Raw genomic sequence first — 16,610 nt, forward strand, 5'->3', positions numbered from 1 at the left:
GGGAAGATCCCCTGGAGGGGAAAATGGCTACCCACTCCAGTATTCTTGGTGGGATAATGCCATGGACAGAGGAAGCTGGCAGGCTGCAGTCTATGAGGTTGCAAAGAGCCAGACGCAACTCAGAACTAGGACAGGCACTACTTTCAAAAGGAGATGGAGAAAACCAAACCACCAAACCACACACACACAAAAAAAAAACAGAGCTATTACTGTTTGATGCTTGAAGGAAAGGATTTTCACCCTAATCTTTTTTAGATATGTAAATAAATCTTTCTAAGATCCAGGTAAAAAGGACTATAACAAGATTTTCCAAGTTACAGATTCCTAATTCTGAGCTTCATCCCTTCTGAGACGTTAAGTATCTATGTGTTTGAGTCCTTCTTGGGCCTTAAGACCTAGTACAAGTTGTCATCACAGGACTGTCTAGGGGATATAACAGAAGTTTATTATCCTTTCCTAACAGAGCATAGACAGATCATAAATGACAGATCATAGACAGAGCATAAAAGACAAATCAGAGATTAATGACTAAAGATCTAATCTCTCATGGTATATGAACATGAAAAGACTTCTGGGAGAAGTGAAAGCAAGCATTCTCTAGCTTCATATCATACACATTTCATGTTTCAGGAATCTAGTGGACTTTTAGGAGCACCAAGAAGTACAGGGAAATGGTATTCCCCCACATTCTCGTAAAAGACAGTTTGTAAGAATAACGTTACTTATTTGATCAGTAAACCTGTATATATTTAGTAAAACCACATCCAACTAGAATAATCATATTAAGTAGAATAAAAAGTGTTTTTACCTTAAACTATTAATTATAGAAGGCATAGTCATTTTTATTAAGCCAGAGTTAGTAAATTTTTTTGTCAGTTTTACCCAATCTGGGGCCTCCCTGGTAGTTCAGCTAGTAAAGAATCTTCCTGCAATGCAGAACACCCTGGTTTGAGTCCTGGATTGGAAAGATGAATTTGCAGCCCTTAAGATTTCTGGGTTAGTTTATATAAAAATTCTTTCTTTATCTTTTAACTATAGTATATTTTTATACTATAGAAGTAGAATTTCATTATCTGTGAATTTAGAAGTGTAATGTTTATATGAGTGCTTATTTTTCTTGGTAAGTCCATTAGAACAGCTCTCCTTTACTTTAAGAGAACATATAGGCTAGCTGCTTAATACTTTCCAGACATAAGAAAATATTACATATTTACACTATGAGATGCTAAAATCTTTCTGAATTACAGAGATGCTTACAGACAAAAAGATAAACATATAGTTGTAATTTTATACTTTCAGCCTTGAGTCAATAGCAAGCACAAAAACACAGATGTTCACCAATTAAGATATGAAAAAAATGTTCACTTTTATTTTTTGTTGTTGTTTAGTTGCTAAGTCATGTCTGACTCTTTTGCAACCCCATGGACTATAGCCCACAGTAATCAAAATTTTGGATAGATTTGAACTCAAACTAGACATGTTTGAGTCTATCAGCTCAACAAAAAGGGCTAACAAGCCAATTCTCTCCCACTTCTATCAAGCACGTAATAGATCTCTATAAACCATAACACATTTTTACAGAAATCATAAAATGAGAAAGCTATAGACCCAGATTCCTAATCACTGCTTGGAACTTACTGACCATAAAAAAAAAAAAAAAAAAAAAAAGAGAGAGAGAGAGAGAGAGAGAGAACATGGTAAACAAAATGGAAATTGGAGAAACAACAAAATTCTGTCACTATTTGGATTCACCTTAAGGAGTCAAGTTGTCTCAGCTTAGTAGCCCATAGGAGGCAATCTAGTTCTAGCAGGTGAATGAATCCACTGGGCATCTCAGTGGCAGACTTCTAAAATTTTTAAAAATATTTGCAAAAAAATAAAATTATGACTTTCATACAGTTATAGATGATGAACTCTTAATAAAAATTTATTTAACTCAGTATTAAAGAAATAGCCAGGGAGCTTTTGCAGTCAGTTAAAAAGAGAATTCAAAGAAACATAACTTTATTTTGAGTAAAGAATATTGAATTGAATTTACAAATGAACTAAAAACTGGCTTTTTTCAAGAATAGCAGGGAAGGAGGTAGAGAAAATCAACTGAATCTCCACTGAACAAAACTCATTTGCATTTTCAAAGATAAGAATTATTTTGCATTACTTTCAGTTACCTACAGATTACAAGTTGTAAATTAAAGGCAATCAAAGTCTAGAATCAGTTAATAGAAAAGAATGGCCTTGAATCAGTTCATAGTATTCTACTGGAGACACTCAGCAATCTTTTTTGCCAATGTCTTTATGGGGTACATAACTAAATAAAAATTGTGCTTTTGTATGCATCTAGCAATACTGTTGAACAGGTTAATATCAATTAAGTTCTTAAAAATTTTAAATGATAGACTTTTGTTTCTACGGAGTTTAGTCTACTCTTTTATTTTGTATTATTAATATTTTAAGGAGTGTACTCCTTGTATTTGTTTTTCTTAGAGTTCATTACAGTGGGTCTAGTTGTAAGGTTTTACTTCTCTCAGCTATTTCTGGCTGGTATGAATGGCTAAAAGATACTACTACATTTAGCCAACGTGTTCTCACAGACTAATTTTTTTACTTCCTAAAATCCATGCACCCCAGTCAATTCTACAGTTTCCCTATAGTAACTAGGGGCAAAAAAGCGGTATCCTTCAAGTGCTGACACTACTAACACTAACTAGAAAGTTGGAAATTAAACTTGTTACTCAAGTGGACAAATGTGCAGGAGTTTGTGCAATGAAATCAGGAAAGGAAAGTCTTTTAAACTTAATGGAAAATAGCTTCTGAGATAGACCTCATTTTTTGTTTAAGATTCATCGTACCAAATAGTACAAATCATTATGTATGATACTGAAGGTAAATATTTTAAATCTATTTTGGCATTGACTTTCAATAATAATACTTGAGAGCTGTCTATAAAGGGAAGTACTTTTCTCTTAAGGCATAGACATAATGATGCTGAAATGTCACATGTAAAAGAAAAAGTTAATATTACCTGAATCACTCATAATATTAATATTCAAATACACCACAAACTGCAAGATCTGAGCTGAAATGTAAAACTTATTATTACAAAATGCCTTACTTTAGCGTTCCTAAAGTATCTATATTATAAGATTTTGACAGCAGACTGCCTGCCTTGAACCTTTGAAAGCATATAAATTGGGTGAACTTAATAAATTACATAAGCTTCATTCCTCTGTTTATTATTGTTGTTTAGTTGTTAAGTTGTGTCCCCTCTTTTGGGACACCATGGGCTGTAGCTCACCAGGCTCCTCTGTCCATGGGATTTCCCAGTCAAGAAATTGGAGTGTGTTGCTGTTTCCTTCCCCAGGGGATCTTCCTGAGCCAGACAATGAACCTGAGTCTCCTGCATTGCAGTTGCATTCTTTACCACTGAAACACCAGAGAAGCCCATTCCTCTGTTTATTTACTGTAAATTAAATATGAAATGAATAGGACCTAATTCAAAGAGTGGTTCAGTTCAGTTCAGTTCAGTCACTCAGTCGTGTCCGACTCTTTGCAACCCCATGAATCTCAGCACACCAGGCCTCCCTGTCCATCACCAACTCCCGGAGTTCACTCAGACTCACGTCCATTGAGTCAGTGATGCCATCCAGCCATCTCATCTTCGGTCATCCCCTTCTCCTCCTGCCCTCAATCCCTCCCAGCAGCAGAGTCTTTTCCAATGAGTCAACTCTTCGCATGAGGTGGCCAAAATACTGGAGTTTCAGCTTTAGCATCATTCCTTCCAAGGAAATCCCAGGGCTGATCTCCTTCAGAATGGACTGGTTGGATCTCCTTGCAGTCCAAGGGACTCTCAAGAGTCTTCTCCAACACCACAGTTCAAACGCATCAATTCTTCAGTGTTCAGCCTTCTTCACAGTCCAACTCTCACATCCATACATGACCACAGGAAAAACCATAGCCTTGACTAGATGGACCTTAGTCGGCAAAGTAATATCTCTGCTTTTGAGTGGTGGTGAGGTTTAAATGATTTCACATATGAAAAAAATTGTTTCCAAAATGTCTAGCACGTAATAGAATGTTATAAACATGTGACCACTGTATCCTTATTATTCTATGATTCCAGTGCACAGCATAATTATACGTTTAAATATGCAAATTTTATGTAATTAGGCATTATAGAGCAAAAACAATAAATTTAGGGAAAGCTTATAGGTATAGCATTGAATATCTGCTCTTAGATGTACACATTTCCAACACAGAAAATGTTGGAAATAAAGAATTATAAGACAATAATGTTCACAAAACTGTATGGATGTTAGTTATTTGGGAGGAGGAAGTTATATTATTCAATATATTTTAAATAGAAATCATAAAAGAGAATAAAACAATCATTATAATCGTGTTTCAATGTTGGCATATTTTGTTTAAGTTGAAATAAAAGCTATTTAAAACTTTAAAAGTGTGAAATTACCCTTGCCCTTTGAAGTGGTAGTTTAATGTAAATGTAAGAATTAAAAGGTGACTAACCATGTATTACTTTTTCATATTTGTCAGCTTAATCCAGTTGGGTAGTTTAGAAATTCTGTCACAGATGTCTGAAATTGTTAAAATTAGCATGTTTTATCTGCAGAATGCAGAATGTTCATTTACATAAAATTGGTTCATTTCTAACACAATGTAGCTATACAAGTATGTTTTTATAAAATATATTTAAAGTAGTTGAAACACTTTCTGGGAAAATTATTTGAAAGGAAAATGCATAGAATTTCTGATATATTCACTATGATTTATCCCAGCAGGGCCAAATTCACACTCTTACTAGTTTATGATAGTTATTGAAACCTGTTTTAAAGGAAAGATTACTATTATCATGAAAACAGGTTGAAGTATTAAGATTTATCAGCAGTGTAAGTAATTGGGTTAGAATACTGCTCTATCTATCCATTTTCTAGAATACCCATTTCAAAAAGCATCATGAACTGTTATTTTGTGAAACAACTTTTAAGTATTTTGAGCAATAAGGCATTCAGTCATATGAAAAGTAAGTAAATAATTTTGTAAACTTATCTCTTTTTAGTAAAAGAGGAATTAAAATAAAACTGATCAAGAAGTAGGAATATGTAATAAATTCACACCAATCAAAGAAAGAGAGAGAGAAAGGGAGGGAGAGATGGGAGGGAGGGAAAAAGCTAAGAGAAAGGTGAAATTAATTTCAGCTTAAACAATTTCTAAGTGGAAATGTTTTAACAATCTATATTGAGTTTATGCAGGGAAATCTTCAGATATTATGTTCACCATTGGTTTGATTTTACTTCAAAAAACCAAAAATTAGTACCAGAGTAAGATAAATATGTAAATTTATCTCTATATTAATGCTGATTTATATTCCAAGCAGAAGATTTTCTGCTTTCAATACATTTTCATTTAAGACTCTATCTGAGTATCAAACTGCCATATACACCCTACAGTAATCCGTGCCATACAGTCATGCCATGTAGTAATCCTATTTGCCTGTGAGCCTGTTGAGGCACAGTCTTATTAATAATAAACTGTACAGGTGCCACAGCCACATTTGATTAGCTCATGGAAGGACACTTGACCCAAGGGCAGCCAGTCCATAAAGCATGAAATCATCACTAAAGAGAAATCTGGTTTGAATAGCTTTGAAAGAACAGTGAGCAGCATGGCCATTTTGAAGATTACTCTTAAAAATTTGAATGGGTACTATTGCAGATTTCACAGTGAAGATTAAACTGCAAAAGTCATGAAGCAGAAAACACATGAAGAACAGGTAGTACCCAAAGTACTGACTAAATCAGATTTCAAGAAGCAGAAGCAGTTATGTAAAGAAAATACACAGCAAAGGGTGGCCATTTTAGTAGTCAGAAAATAAGTGTACAGAGATAAGGTATATATGAGAAGTGGTGAAGTAATGCTAACATTAGAAACTATTGCAGAAAATCATAAACTTCATGTCTGAAGCCTCTGCTTGTTTATTATTCTCCAGTCCTGCTTTGTCTTCTTTCAGCCCACCTGCCTTCATTAAAATGCAATGTATTTTACTAACATGTATATTCTTTAATCCTTATATTGGAATATAAGTCCCATGAAGGCAAATTTATGGGTTGGTTGTTTTCACAAATTCCAGAATATGTCTAGGATATAGTAAATGCTCAATAAATAATATAAAGATGTAAAGTAGAGAAATGAATAGCATTCTGATGTTAATAGCTCTAAATCTAACTTGGTTTGCATTTGTTTTTATTTGTAGGGGTTATATTTTTAAGGATGTTTCCAAATCACATTAAATAATTCTGTGTGACTCCTTAATTACACACACACTACTCTCTGGACTATTTCCACTTCCCCAGAGGATATTATTTCAAAAATTATTTTATGATATTTCTTGTTTATTTTCACTTACCTAAATAATACTAAATGGCAGTTTTAGATCTTTCCTTTTTTGGCTTTGCAACTTTAGGTATTATTTACTGACTTTAATTGTGGACACTGTTTTTACCACTACCTTTTTATTTAGTTTGCTTCTTTCTGTGGCATAAATAATTATATCTTTCAATTTAAATTTCTAGTAAAATTTTAATAAGTTTCTCATGCAATTTTCCCCCAGGAGTTGTTTTTATTCTCTGAATATTTCTTTAAAAATCGTCTTGTTCAAACTATGGAGAAATAATAAGCAGATTATGTATAAAAGTTAAATAACTACATTCTGCCGGTTTTCAAGCTGTATCCTGGCTCTGATGGGGATAGGAATCTGGTATTCTCTTTTTCAGACTTGCCTCCTCAATCAGCATTCCATGATGCTTTCAAGGTCTCTAGGTGACCTTCCTTGGGTTTCAAAAGAAAAGATTCTGAGAAATGATATAAACATACTCAAATAACTTTTTGTAAGATATTTAAAGAAAACACATTTCTTATGAAATAAACACAACGTTCTTTTGGAAAGTTAATATAGTAATATAATTACCAAAACAAATAATTCAGGTTTAAGAATGTGGCTTATTTTTTGAAGTGAAAGCAAAAGTCACTCAGTCATGTTCGACTCTTTATGACCCCGTGCTGTATAATCCATGGAATTCTCCAGGCCAAGATGCTAGACTGGGTAGCCTTTCCCTTCTCCAGTGGATCTTCCCAACCGAGGAATCAAACTGGGGTCTCCTGCATTGCTGGCAGATTCTTTACCAACTGAGCCAAAATGGAAACCCAAGGATACTGGAGTAGGTAGCCTATCCCTTCTCCAGTAGATCTTCCCAACCCAGGAATCAAACCCAGGTCTCCTTCAGTACAGGTGGATTCTTTACCAACTGAGCTATCAGGGAAAACCCCAAACATACAATTAAAAGAAATGCATGACAGTAATACTGTGATTAAAATTAATTTTATAAGGATAGTAAAACTGTAATAAAATGACAAATTTCTATATTTATTTCTAAGCAGGATATTGGATTTCTGTAATTTTTCATGGCTTCTCACTTACATGCAAGCATCTTCACACTCATGATTTTTTTTTTTTTCACTATTTTCTCCAAAGTTTCAAATCTCAGCTTGCAAGCCCTGACTTTTTGTAGTAGAAAAGAAGATTTGAGGAACGATTTGAATTTATGTATGTGGAAATAATAAAAGTATACTTGCATGTAAGTGGAAAGATTTCAGTTTCAAGCCCTATAAACTTATCCCACTTATCCAAACATATTTCATGAATTATCCCTTGTCATAAACCATTAAATAAAGACAGATCTGGAGGAAGATGCTCCTCTTATATTCTTTTAAAAGACATTCTTGGACAGAGGTTTTTAATCTGCTTCCCAATAGGCCCTCTGTGATTTGTTTAACCCTTATTTGTTGGCCATGTTGATGGTTGGATGGCATCATTGACACAATATACATGAATTTGAGCAGACTCCAAGAGATGGTGAAAGACAGGGAGCCTGGCATGCTGCAGTACATGGGGTTGCGAAGAGTTGGACTGAACAATAACTTCTGTTTTTCGATACAACGTTTAATAATTTGGGCATTATGTTTAATGGCAATTTCTAAATTATCTCCTAAAATCAAAGATTCTGGCTACATAAGCATGCATTTCCATAAGTGAGTGACTGACAGGGGCCTGAGTGCCAGCTTCCTCCTTTACCTCAGGAAAAGGCATACTCTGTACAGTCCGTACCACTAACAACACAGGTACAATGTGGTGGCTTCACTATGAACACCTCTTGGCTGCACCTGTAGGCATTGTGGCATGTTTGCAATTCTTAGTCTACAACTTTGATTTTTAAATATTTGTAAATTGAGATCTAGGAGAGCTAAACAACTTTGTGTCCATTTTTAGAGAGCTAGGCAATGAGAAATTAGAGCTTCTGTGCCCCAAACTTTAATATTTATTGGCTAGAATTTCACTTTGTTGAATATAATAATTGCATTTTATTAAAATTATTACTTTATTTGAACCTTTACATTTGATGATGTTTTAACATTACTACAAATTCACTCGAAGTGTACTTACAGACAACATATTTTTGTGTAAGCAGCATGATCTCTCAAAATTTTCTTTAGACCACTAAGTGGAATTCACTACTTTTTACACATACAATAATTCTCTGCTAAATTTTGTACATTTCCCCACTGTATTCAGTGTTACCTAGAATAAAAAAGTCAATAAAATAAACCAAATATGTATATTGGGTATGATTTAAGTCCAAAAATACACTTTATTATCAATAATATGTTAAATGTAATAAAGAAGAAAATATTGATGAAAATATGACTTTTTTCTTGCTTCTATAATGCTGCTCAACTTCAGTTACATACTGAATCAGCTAACTTTGATTCTTCTAATTTTCTTTCCATCAAAAGTTTCCTGATATTTTCCAATAGGAAAATTTACTGTCTGTTTAGAATCATGATTATCCCACTATGTTCTTTGAAACTTTTTCATATACTTCCTCATTCTACTTCAATAAAGTATAAAACATGAACCAAAATCAGTGAAAGGGTGATATAAATTTTGAGACAATGTTAAAGGTGATGAAAGCCTGTGTGCTTTTTTTTTTTTTTAATCTATACAACTGAACATTGGATAGGGTAATTTGCATTTTAAAGTGAAAATTTTGGAGAAAACCTTATGGAATGTTGTTTATAAATACCTTTAGGTAATTACTTTGAGCATACAAAGTTTTCCAAAGATCTTTAAAGTTTATTCAAAGAATTTTTTTCATTTAGCCAATTTTTAGAGTTTATATAGTACTGGTGGTTTTAATGATCTCAAGAGAAGTTAGGATAAATACTAACTTATGCACCAATTTAAAAAACTTAGTCAATAGAAATTGTGATTATTATTAGTTGTATATTTTGCAGCTGACATTATAGGAGATTGCCAGCAAATATGCTTGATATCTTTTCCTCACTTTAGTTTTTTTAAATATCCTACAAAACTCTCTTATAGAAGTCAAAGATAGTTAATAATCCATATTGAACAAAGATGTAAAATTGTACTTGATGAATATAAACTAAAGCATTACTTGGACTATTTTTGAACAGGTTTTGAAATGAAGACATTTGCATTTTCAGTTTTCAAATACACTCTATCTTTTCAAATATACTGAAATACTATTAGCATGAAATAAGAAGATATTTTAAGAAAACACAGAAGTAATTGACTTGCATTTTAGTAACATGAGAACGTTTAAAAGATTGCATTTTCCTTCTATACTAAAAGCACAATTTCATACAAACAGTAAAAAAGAGAGATTTTTTTTTAAACAATCACACTGAATTGTTTGAAAACTTTATTGTTATGAAAATTAGTTGTACATTTTGTAAAAGGCTTTTGAATGTCTATTTTTCATGAATGTATACTTTATCTGGAAGTTAGATAACATCTATACAAGCAAAACAAAAAAAAAGCAACATTGTGTATTTGGGCATCAGTGTTTACATACATTCCCCAAATTACAGGGCACTGGTTTGGTAATACACATTGCTTTGTGTTTTGTGTTCAAAACTTCAAGATTGAGTCTGATTCCTACTGTTATACTATAGAAGTGTCTCTAGTATTGGGTGAGATGACTTTGGATAATTTTATTATATAAAATTCAGTGTAAGTAAGATGCAGTTGGTGTTACCTACAATTTATCATTCTATTTTCTACATCATAGAATCTATTTTGGGGAGAGGGTCACCCAAGGTGTTATATTTTTATGTGATAGTCTTTGTGCTAAAGATATCATTTCAAATTTCACCAGTCATTTGCTAGACTTTCGACTGTTCTCTAGAATCTCTGAAAATCGTTTATCTCATTTGTATAACAGGAATAATAATATCTACTTCTCAACTTACTTGAGGATTAATTAAAAGTATTTTTAATAAGAGTATTAAAATGGAATGGACACACAATAAAAACGTCTTAAGAGAATAATTTTCACATCCTTCCCTGTATATATATATTTTAAAAATTTGCTTTTGAATCCATGTACTTGTTCTTTAATGATTATAAGACAGGTATTATATTATAATTACAAAGAAGTTTTTGACATAAACATTTCTTTCTCAATGCATGATATATAATGAAGTTGTTTAACTTCAGGCCACATTCTTTCATCAGTTGGGCCATATTTTGCATTTTAAAAAACTTATATTCCTTTCACATATTATTTCTTTTATGAATCTGAGTAAATATTACAGTTATTTTCAATTGGGGTCATGAGACAAAAGGGAAAGAAATTTTCCTTATTTAATGAGATAGAAATTAATAAAATATATACATATTGAACAATTCCATCTTGTTTTCCTTTTTGAAAACCTATACACCAAATTCAGCTGTGGATGGGCACATACGCTATGCAATTATAATCAAAGACAGTTCTTTAGCTGTTCGACTAGAGGACATTTTCAAGGCACCAAATTGATCAAAGCAGTTATTTTTCCTGGATTCTAACACAAAGCAACATCAAATAACTTTGCTTTGCTGGTTTGGTTTTCTTGCATGCTTTGAACTAGAAGTACAGTATACTGACTGAGGCTTTGTGTCCTCAAGTGAAATTATGGGTCTTTCCTCCAGAATCCACTTGAAGAAATTCATGAATAGTTGAAGAAAACATGGATGAAAGTATTTTTCTTGTTTCTCTACTTAGTGACATTTTTGTAATGTTGAAGTTTTATAGCTTCAGCCAGATAATCAAAATATCTCTGGCCTATCAGTATGGCTAGGCTATCATTCATATATTTATTCAAACAATGTGAGTTTCACATAAAATAAACTTAAATGCTCTGTTATGTAGCCCATTATGGCAAAAGGCTCCACAATAAAGAGAATATAGACTTAAAAACACATTAGAAATATTTCAGAATCATCTGACTTTTTCACTTAACTGTTTATATGTAAAGGCGTATTTTCTTAGTATTTTATTTTTCCTTGTGCAAAATATTGCCAGTTATCAGGTTTAGTTTAAGAAATGTTATGACTAGGACCAATTATTACTAAATTTATTTGTAGTAATGGACTTGTTACCACTTTAAATAGTTATATTAGTCTTTATATTCATACTATTTAATTCATTTTATTTTAGTATTAATAGTCATTATTTGTAGTATTAAAATAGCCATTTTTATGAAAGAGATAAAATAATTTTATTTCTCTAGTAATAATGACTTGGGAAAATGTTATAGGCTCATGGGATTGAATATTATTATTTTCCACACCAATTTTAAATAATGAGACAACAAAAAATTAGCAACTAAATTTGCTTCTTCACTTATGACTTTTTAAAAAGTAGTCTGGGTCTCTATCTTTTTATACTGATTGTGGGATTTGTATGTGTTGAATTCTAGGCAACAAGTTGCATGAGGAAAATAGACATAGAAGTGTGTGCATTTCTTATCTTACTACTCAACTGCAGTCACTTATTTAGGGGTTGCTCAGTGACAATGGTGAAGTAAAGTGAAAGTTGCCCTGTCATGCCTGGCACTTTGCAACCCCATGGACTATATAGTCCATGGAATTCTCCAGGATAGAATACTGGAGTGGAGAGCCCTTCCTTTCTCCAGGGGATCTTCCCAACCCAGGGACTAAACCCAGCTCTCCTGCATTGCAGGCAGATTCTTCACCAGCTGAGCCACAAGGGAAACCCCTGGTGACAGGAGCTAAAATGATGTTTTGGAAGAGTGTTGACTTGGGAAAGTCAGGACCTTGTCCTTCTGTATGGAGTTGTGACAAGCCTGTTTTCTTGCTAGAACATATACCCAGCCATCTTTCTTCAAATTTATTTAGAGACCCCCTCCCCCCAAAAAATCTATATATCTCAAGAACATATAATATCATCATTTATATATTACCTTTTGGAAGAAAAATTAACTGTCTTTGTGCATGATAAATCTGATAATGACTAGGCTAAATAAAATGACCAGGATTCCTCAGGGAGTCAGTAATTAGATAAAAATATGAATTAATTTTCAAACTGAAAATCTATATCATTAAATAGCACTGACTAAGGTCCTGTAACTCAGATGAAAATCACAGCTTGTAATGAATGTTGTTATGAGATTGTATTGAATTTCCATTCATTTTTCATTTATAAAAAATTGCCTTGTCTTTTTTTTTTTGCATAAAAAATCTCCACCTATGTTTCTAAGTAATTTACTAATGCTTAAAAACAGTTGACCAATAAAATATACATTTAATTATTACAATGATGCAATTTTTCAGTTCTTTTTTTGGAAAAGATAGTATTGTAAATTTAAAGTTTTATTTATTATTTCTAACAGACTGAAATGCAGATAATGAAAAAAAAATGATAGAGCAAACTATTCCTACACTACTCATTCCACAATGAAGTGGTTGTATTAAATATCCAGAAAGAACAATGAATAGAAGAGACAAAAATTCAACTAAATTTAAAAATCGAAGTTTAGAATGAGGAAACAGGTAATCAAAAAGAAAGTGAGTAATTATACTTTAAATAAACAACAATAAGTGTTTTGGAGGTAAAGGGTTTGGAGACCTCCTGGAAAAGGACGTGGAAGTTATTACTGTTTTCTAATGATCATTGAAAGCAAAGTATTTGAGGAGAGAATTTTCAAAAGTGAGGGAGTTATCCATAAAGGTAGCCATAGTAAAGAGATTTTAGGAGATAAAGCAGACTCAGAGTCTTAGGTCAAAAGTAGTAAAAGAATAAAGAACCCAGTGCCTAGAGCAGAGTATCTTTAGGCAATAATTGTAGGTGATGGAAGTAGCGGGCAAATCCTTTAGGGTTTAATTGCCATTTGTAAGAACTTTTCTCTCTCTTTTTTTTTTAATGTAAAGCTAGTGGTAAGTTTTAAGCTCTTGAATAACAAGATCTTGTTATATTTTTAAAATAGCACCTATCTGCTGTATTGTAACTGGCAAGGGAGAGTTAAAAGCAGGAAGATCAGCTTTCTAAAAATTCTGGCAAGATATGATGGTACCTAGGAGTGTGAAAAAGGTGGCTTATGGCTGTGTGTGTAGGGTTTGATGTATGTAAGATGTGGAGATGTACAAGAAACACTAAAGTCAAGAGTGACTCCAAGATTTGGGCAGAGCAATTAAAAAATAAGAGAGTGGTTGATTTCAGCTTTGAAAGAAGAGAAACCAATAGGTTGATTTTAGACAGGTGGAGTGTGGATGCTCATTATATATTTCATAAGTAGAGTCTCAAGTCTGCATCTGAGATTCAGTCTAAGTTCAGAGGAAAGGTATAATCTGAGGATGGAATTTAGTGTTCATCAATGCATATATGCTGTTCATAGCATGTGACTAAACGAGATCATCTGGACAGTTGGTGGAACTAAAAAAGAAAAGAGATCCAACCAAGCACTCATTTGAGATCAAGGAAATGATGGATAATGCGAGCCATATACTTGCAACTGCAACAAATACAGAGACTGAGAATTATTGTGGAGCTAGCAGTATAAACTCAGACGGTAAAGCGTCTGCCTGCAGTGCGGGAGACCCGGGTTCGATCCTTGGGTTGGGAAGATCCCCTGGAGAAGGAATTGGCAACTCACTCCAGTACTCTTGCCTGGAAAATTCCATGGACTGAGGAGCCTGGTAGGCTACAGTCCATGGGGTCGCAAAGAATCGGACACGACTGAGTGACTTCACTTTCACTTTCACATTCAGCAGGATAATCAGAATGAATCTGGGTAAATGAGCCACATTTTACATTAATGGGAAGATTAAATCCCCTGAATAATAATTTCTTTTCATATTAAGGCAGCTGATCTTAAAATACAATCTGAAAGAGTACTGTGAAAACCAGTGTTACCATGAAAATGAGGTTCTTTGGCCTTTGTTAGAATACATACATATTGTCCCATTTCAAATAATTATTTTTTGAGGAAAAGTCCCTAAAAATATTCTTCAATAATATTAAGTACTGAACTTACTCAAAAGGAAAAATAAAAAACAAAACAAAGCAAACGGTAACCGTGGGCTTCCCTGGTGGCTCAGACATTAAAGAATACACCCGCAATTCCAGGGACCTGGGTTCAATCCCAGGGTTGAGAAGATCCACTGGAGAAGGGAACAGCAACCCACTCCAGTATTCTTACCTGGAAAAGTCCATGGACAGAGGAGGCTGGTAGGCTACAGTCCAAGGGTTGGCAAACAGTCAGACACAACTGAGGGACTATGCACATCACAGTGGATACTTAGCAACTCACGGGTATAAAGGAAGGCTTGAAAAGTGAACTACTTAAAAACGGGAAAAATAGTTAATTCAGTTCAGGTCAGTTCAGTTCAGTCGCTCAGTCGTATCTGACTCTTTGCGACCCCATGAATCGCAGAACGACAGGCCTCCCTGTCCATTACCAACTCCCGGAGTTAACTCAGATTCACATTCATCGAGTCAGTGATGCCATCCAGCCATCTCATCCTCGGTCGTCCCCTTCTCCTCCTGCCTCCAACCACCCCCCAGCATCAAAGTATTTTCCAATGAGTCAGCTCTTCACATGAGGTGGCCAAAGTACTGGAGTTTCAGCTTTAGCATCATTCCTTCCAAAGAAATCCCAGGGTTGATCTCCTTCAGGATGGACTGGTTGGATCTCTTTGCAGTCCAAGGGACTCTCAAGAGTCTTCTCCAACACCACAGTTCAAAAGCATCAATTCTTTGGTGCTCAGCCTTCTTCACAGTCCAACTCTCACATCCATACATGACCACTGGAAAAACCATAGCCTTGACTAGATGGATCTTAGTCCGCAAAGTAATGTCTCTGCTTTTGAATATACTATCTAAGTTGGTCATAACTTTTCTTCCAAGGAGTAAGCGTCTCTTTATTTCATGGCTACAAGCACCATTGCAGTGATTTTGGAGCCCAAAAAAATGAAGTCTGACACTGTTTCCACTGTTTCCCCATCTATTTCCCATGAAGTGATGGGACCGGATGCCATAATCTTAGTTTTCTGAATGTTGAGTTTAAGCCAACTTTTTTACTCTCCTCTTTCACTTTCATCAAGAGGCTTTGTAGTTCCTCTTCACATTCTGCCATAAGGGTGGTGTCATCTGCATATCTGAGGTTATTTATATTTCTCCCGGCAATCTTGATTCCAGCTTATGTTCCCTCCAGTCCAGTGTTTCTCATGATGTACTCTGCATAGAAGTTAAATAAGCAGGGTGAAAATTTACAGCCTTGACGTACTCCTTTTCCTATTTGGAACCAGTCTGTTGTTCATGTCCAGTTCTAACTGTTGCTTCCTGACCTGCATACAGATTTCTCAAGAGGCAGGTCAGGTGGTCAGGTACTCCCATCTCTTTCAGAATTTTCCACAGTTTACTGTGATCCACACAGTCAAAGGCTTTGGCATAGTCAATAAAGCAGAAATAGATGTTTTTCTGGAAATCTCTTGCTTTTTCAATGATCCAGCAGATATTGGCAATTTGATCTCTGGTTCCTCTGCCTTTTCTAAAACCAGCTTGAACATCAGGAAGTTCACGGTTCACATATTGCTGAAGCCTGGCTTGGAGAATTTTGAGCATTACTTTACTAGTGGGTGAGATGAGTGCAATTGTGCGGTAATTTGAGTATTTTTTTGCGTTGCCTTTCTTTGGGATTGGAATGAAAACTGACCTTTTGCAGTCCTGGGGCCATTGCTGAGTTTTCCAAATTTGCTGGCATATTCAGTGCAGCACTTTCACAACATCATCTGTCAGGATTTGAAATAGCTCCACTGGAATTCCACCACCTCCACCAGCTTTGTTCATAGTGATGTTTTCTAAGGCCCACTTGACTTCACATTCCAGGATGTCTGGCTCTTGATGAGTGATCACACCATCGTGATTATCAGAGTCTTGATGATCTTTTTTGTACAATTCTTCTGTGTATTCTTGCCACCTCTTCTTAATATCTTCTGCTTCTGTTAGGTCCATATCATTTCTGTCCTTTATCTAGCCCATCTTTGCATGAAATGTTCCCTTGGTATCTCTAATTTTCTTGAAGAGATCACTAGTCTTTCCCATTCTGTTCTTTTCGTCTATTTCTTTGCATTGATTGCTGAAGAAGGCTTTCTTATCTCTGGTTGCTATTCTTTGGAACTCTGCATTCACGTGCTTATATCTTTTCTTTTCTCCTTTGCTTTTCACTTCTCT

The sequence above is a fragment of the Oryx dammah genome, unplaced genomic scaffold, assembly GCF_014754425.2.
Source record: "Oryx dammah isolate SB20612 unplaced genomic scaffold, SCBI_Odam_1.1 HiC_scaffold_12, whole genome shotgun sequence".
NCBI classification, from domain to species: domain Eukaryota; kingdom Metazoa; phylum Chordata; class Mammalia; order Artiodactyla; family Bovidae; genus Oryx; species Oryx dammah.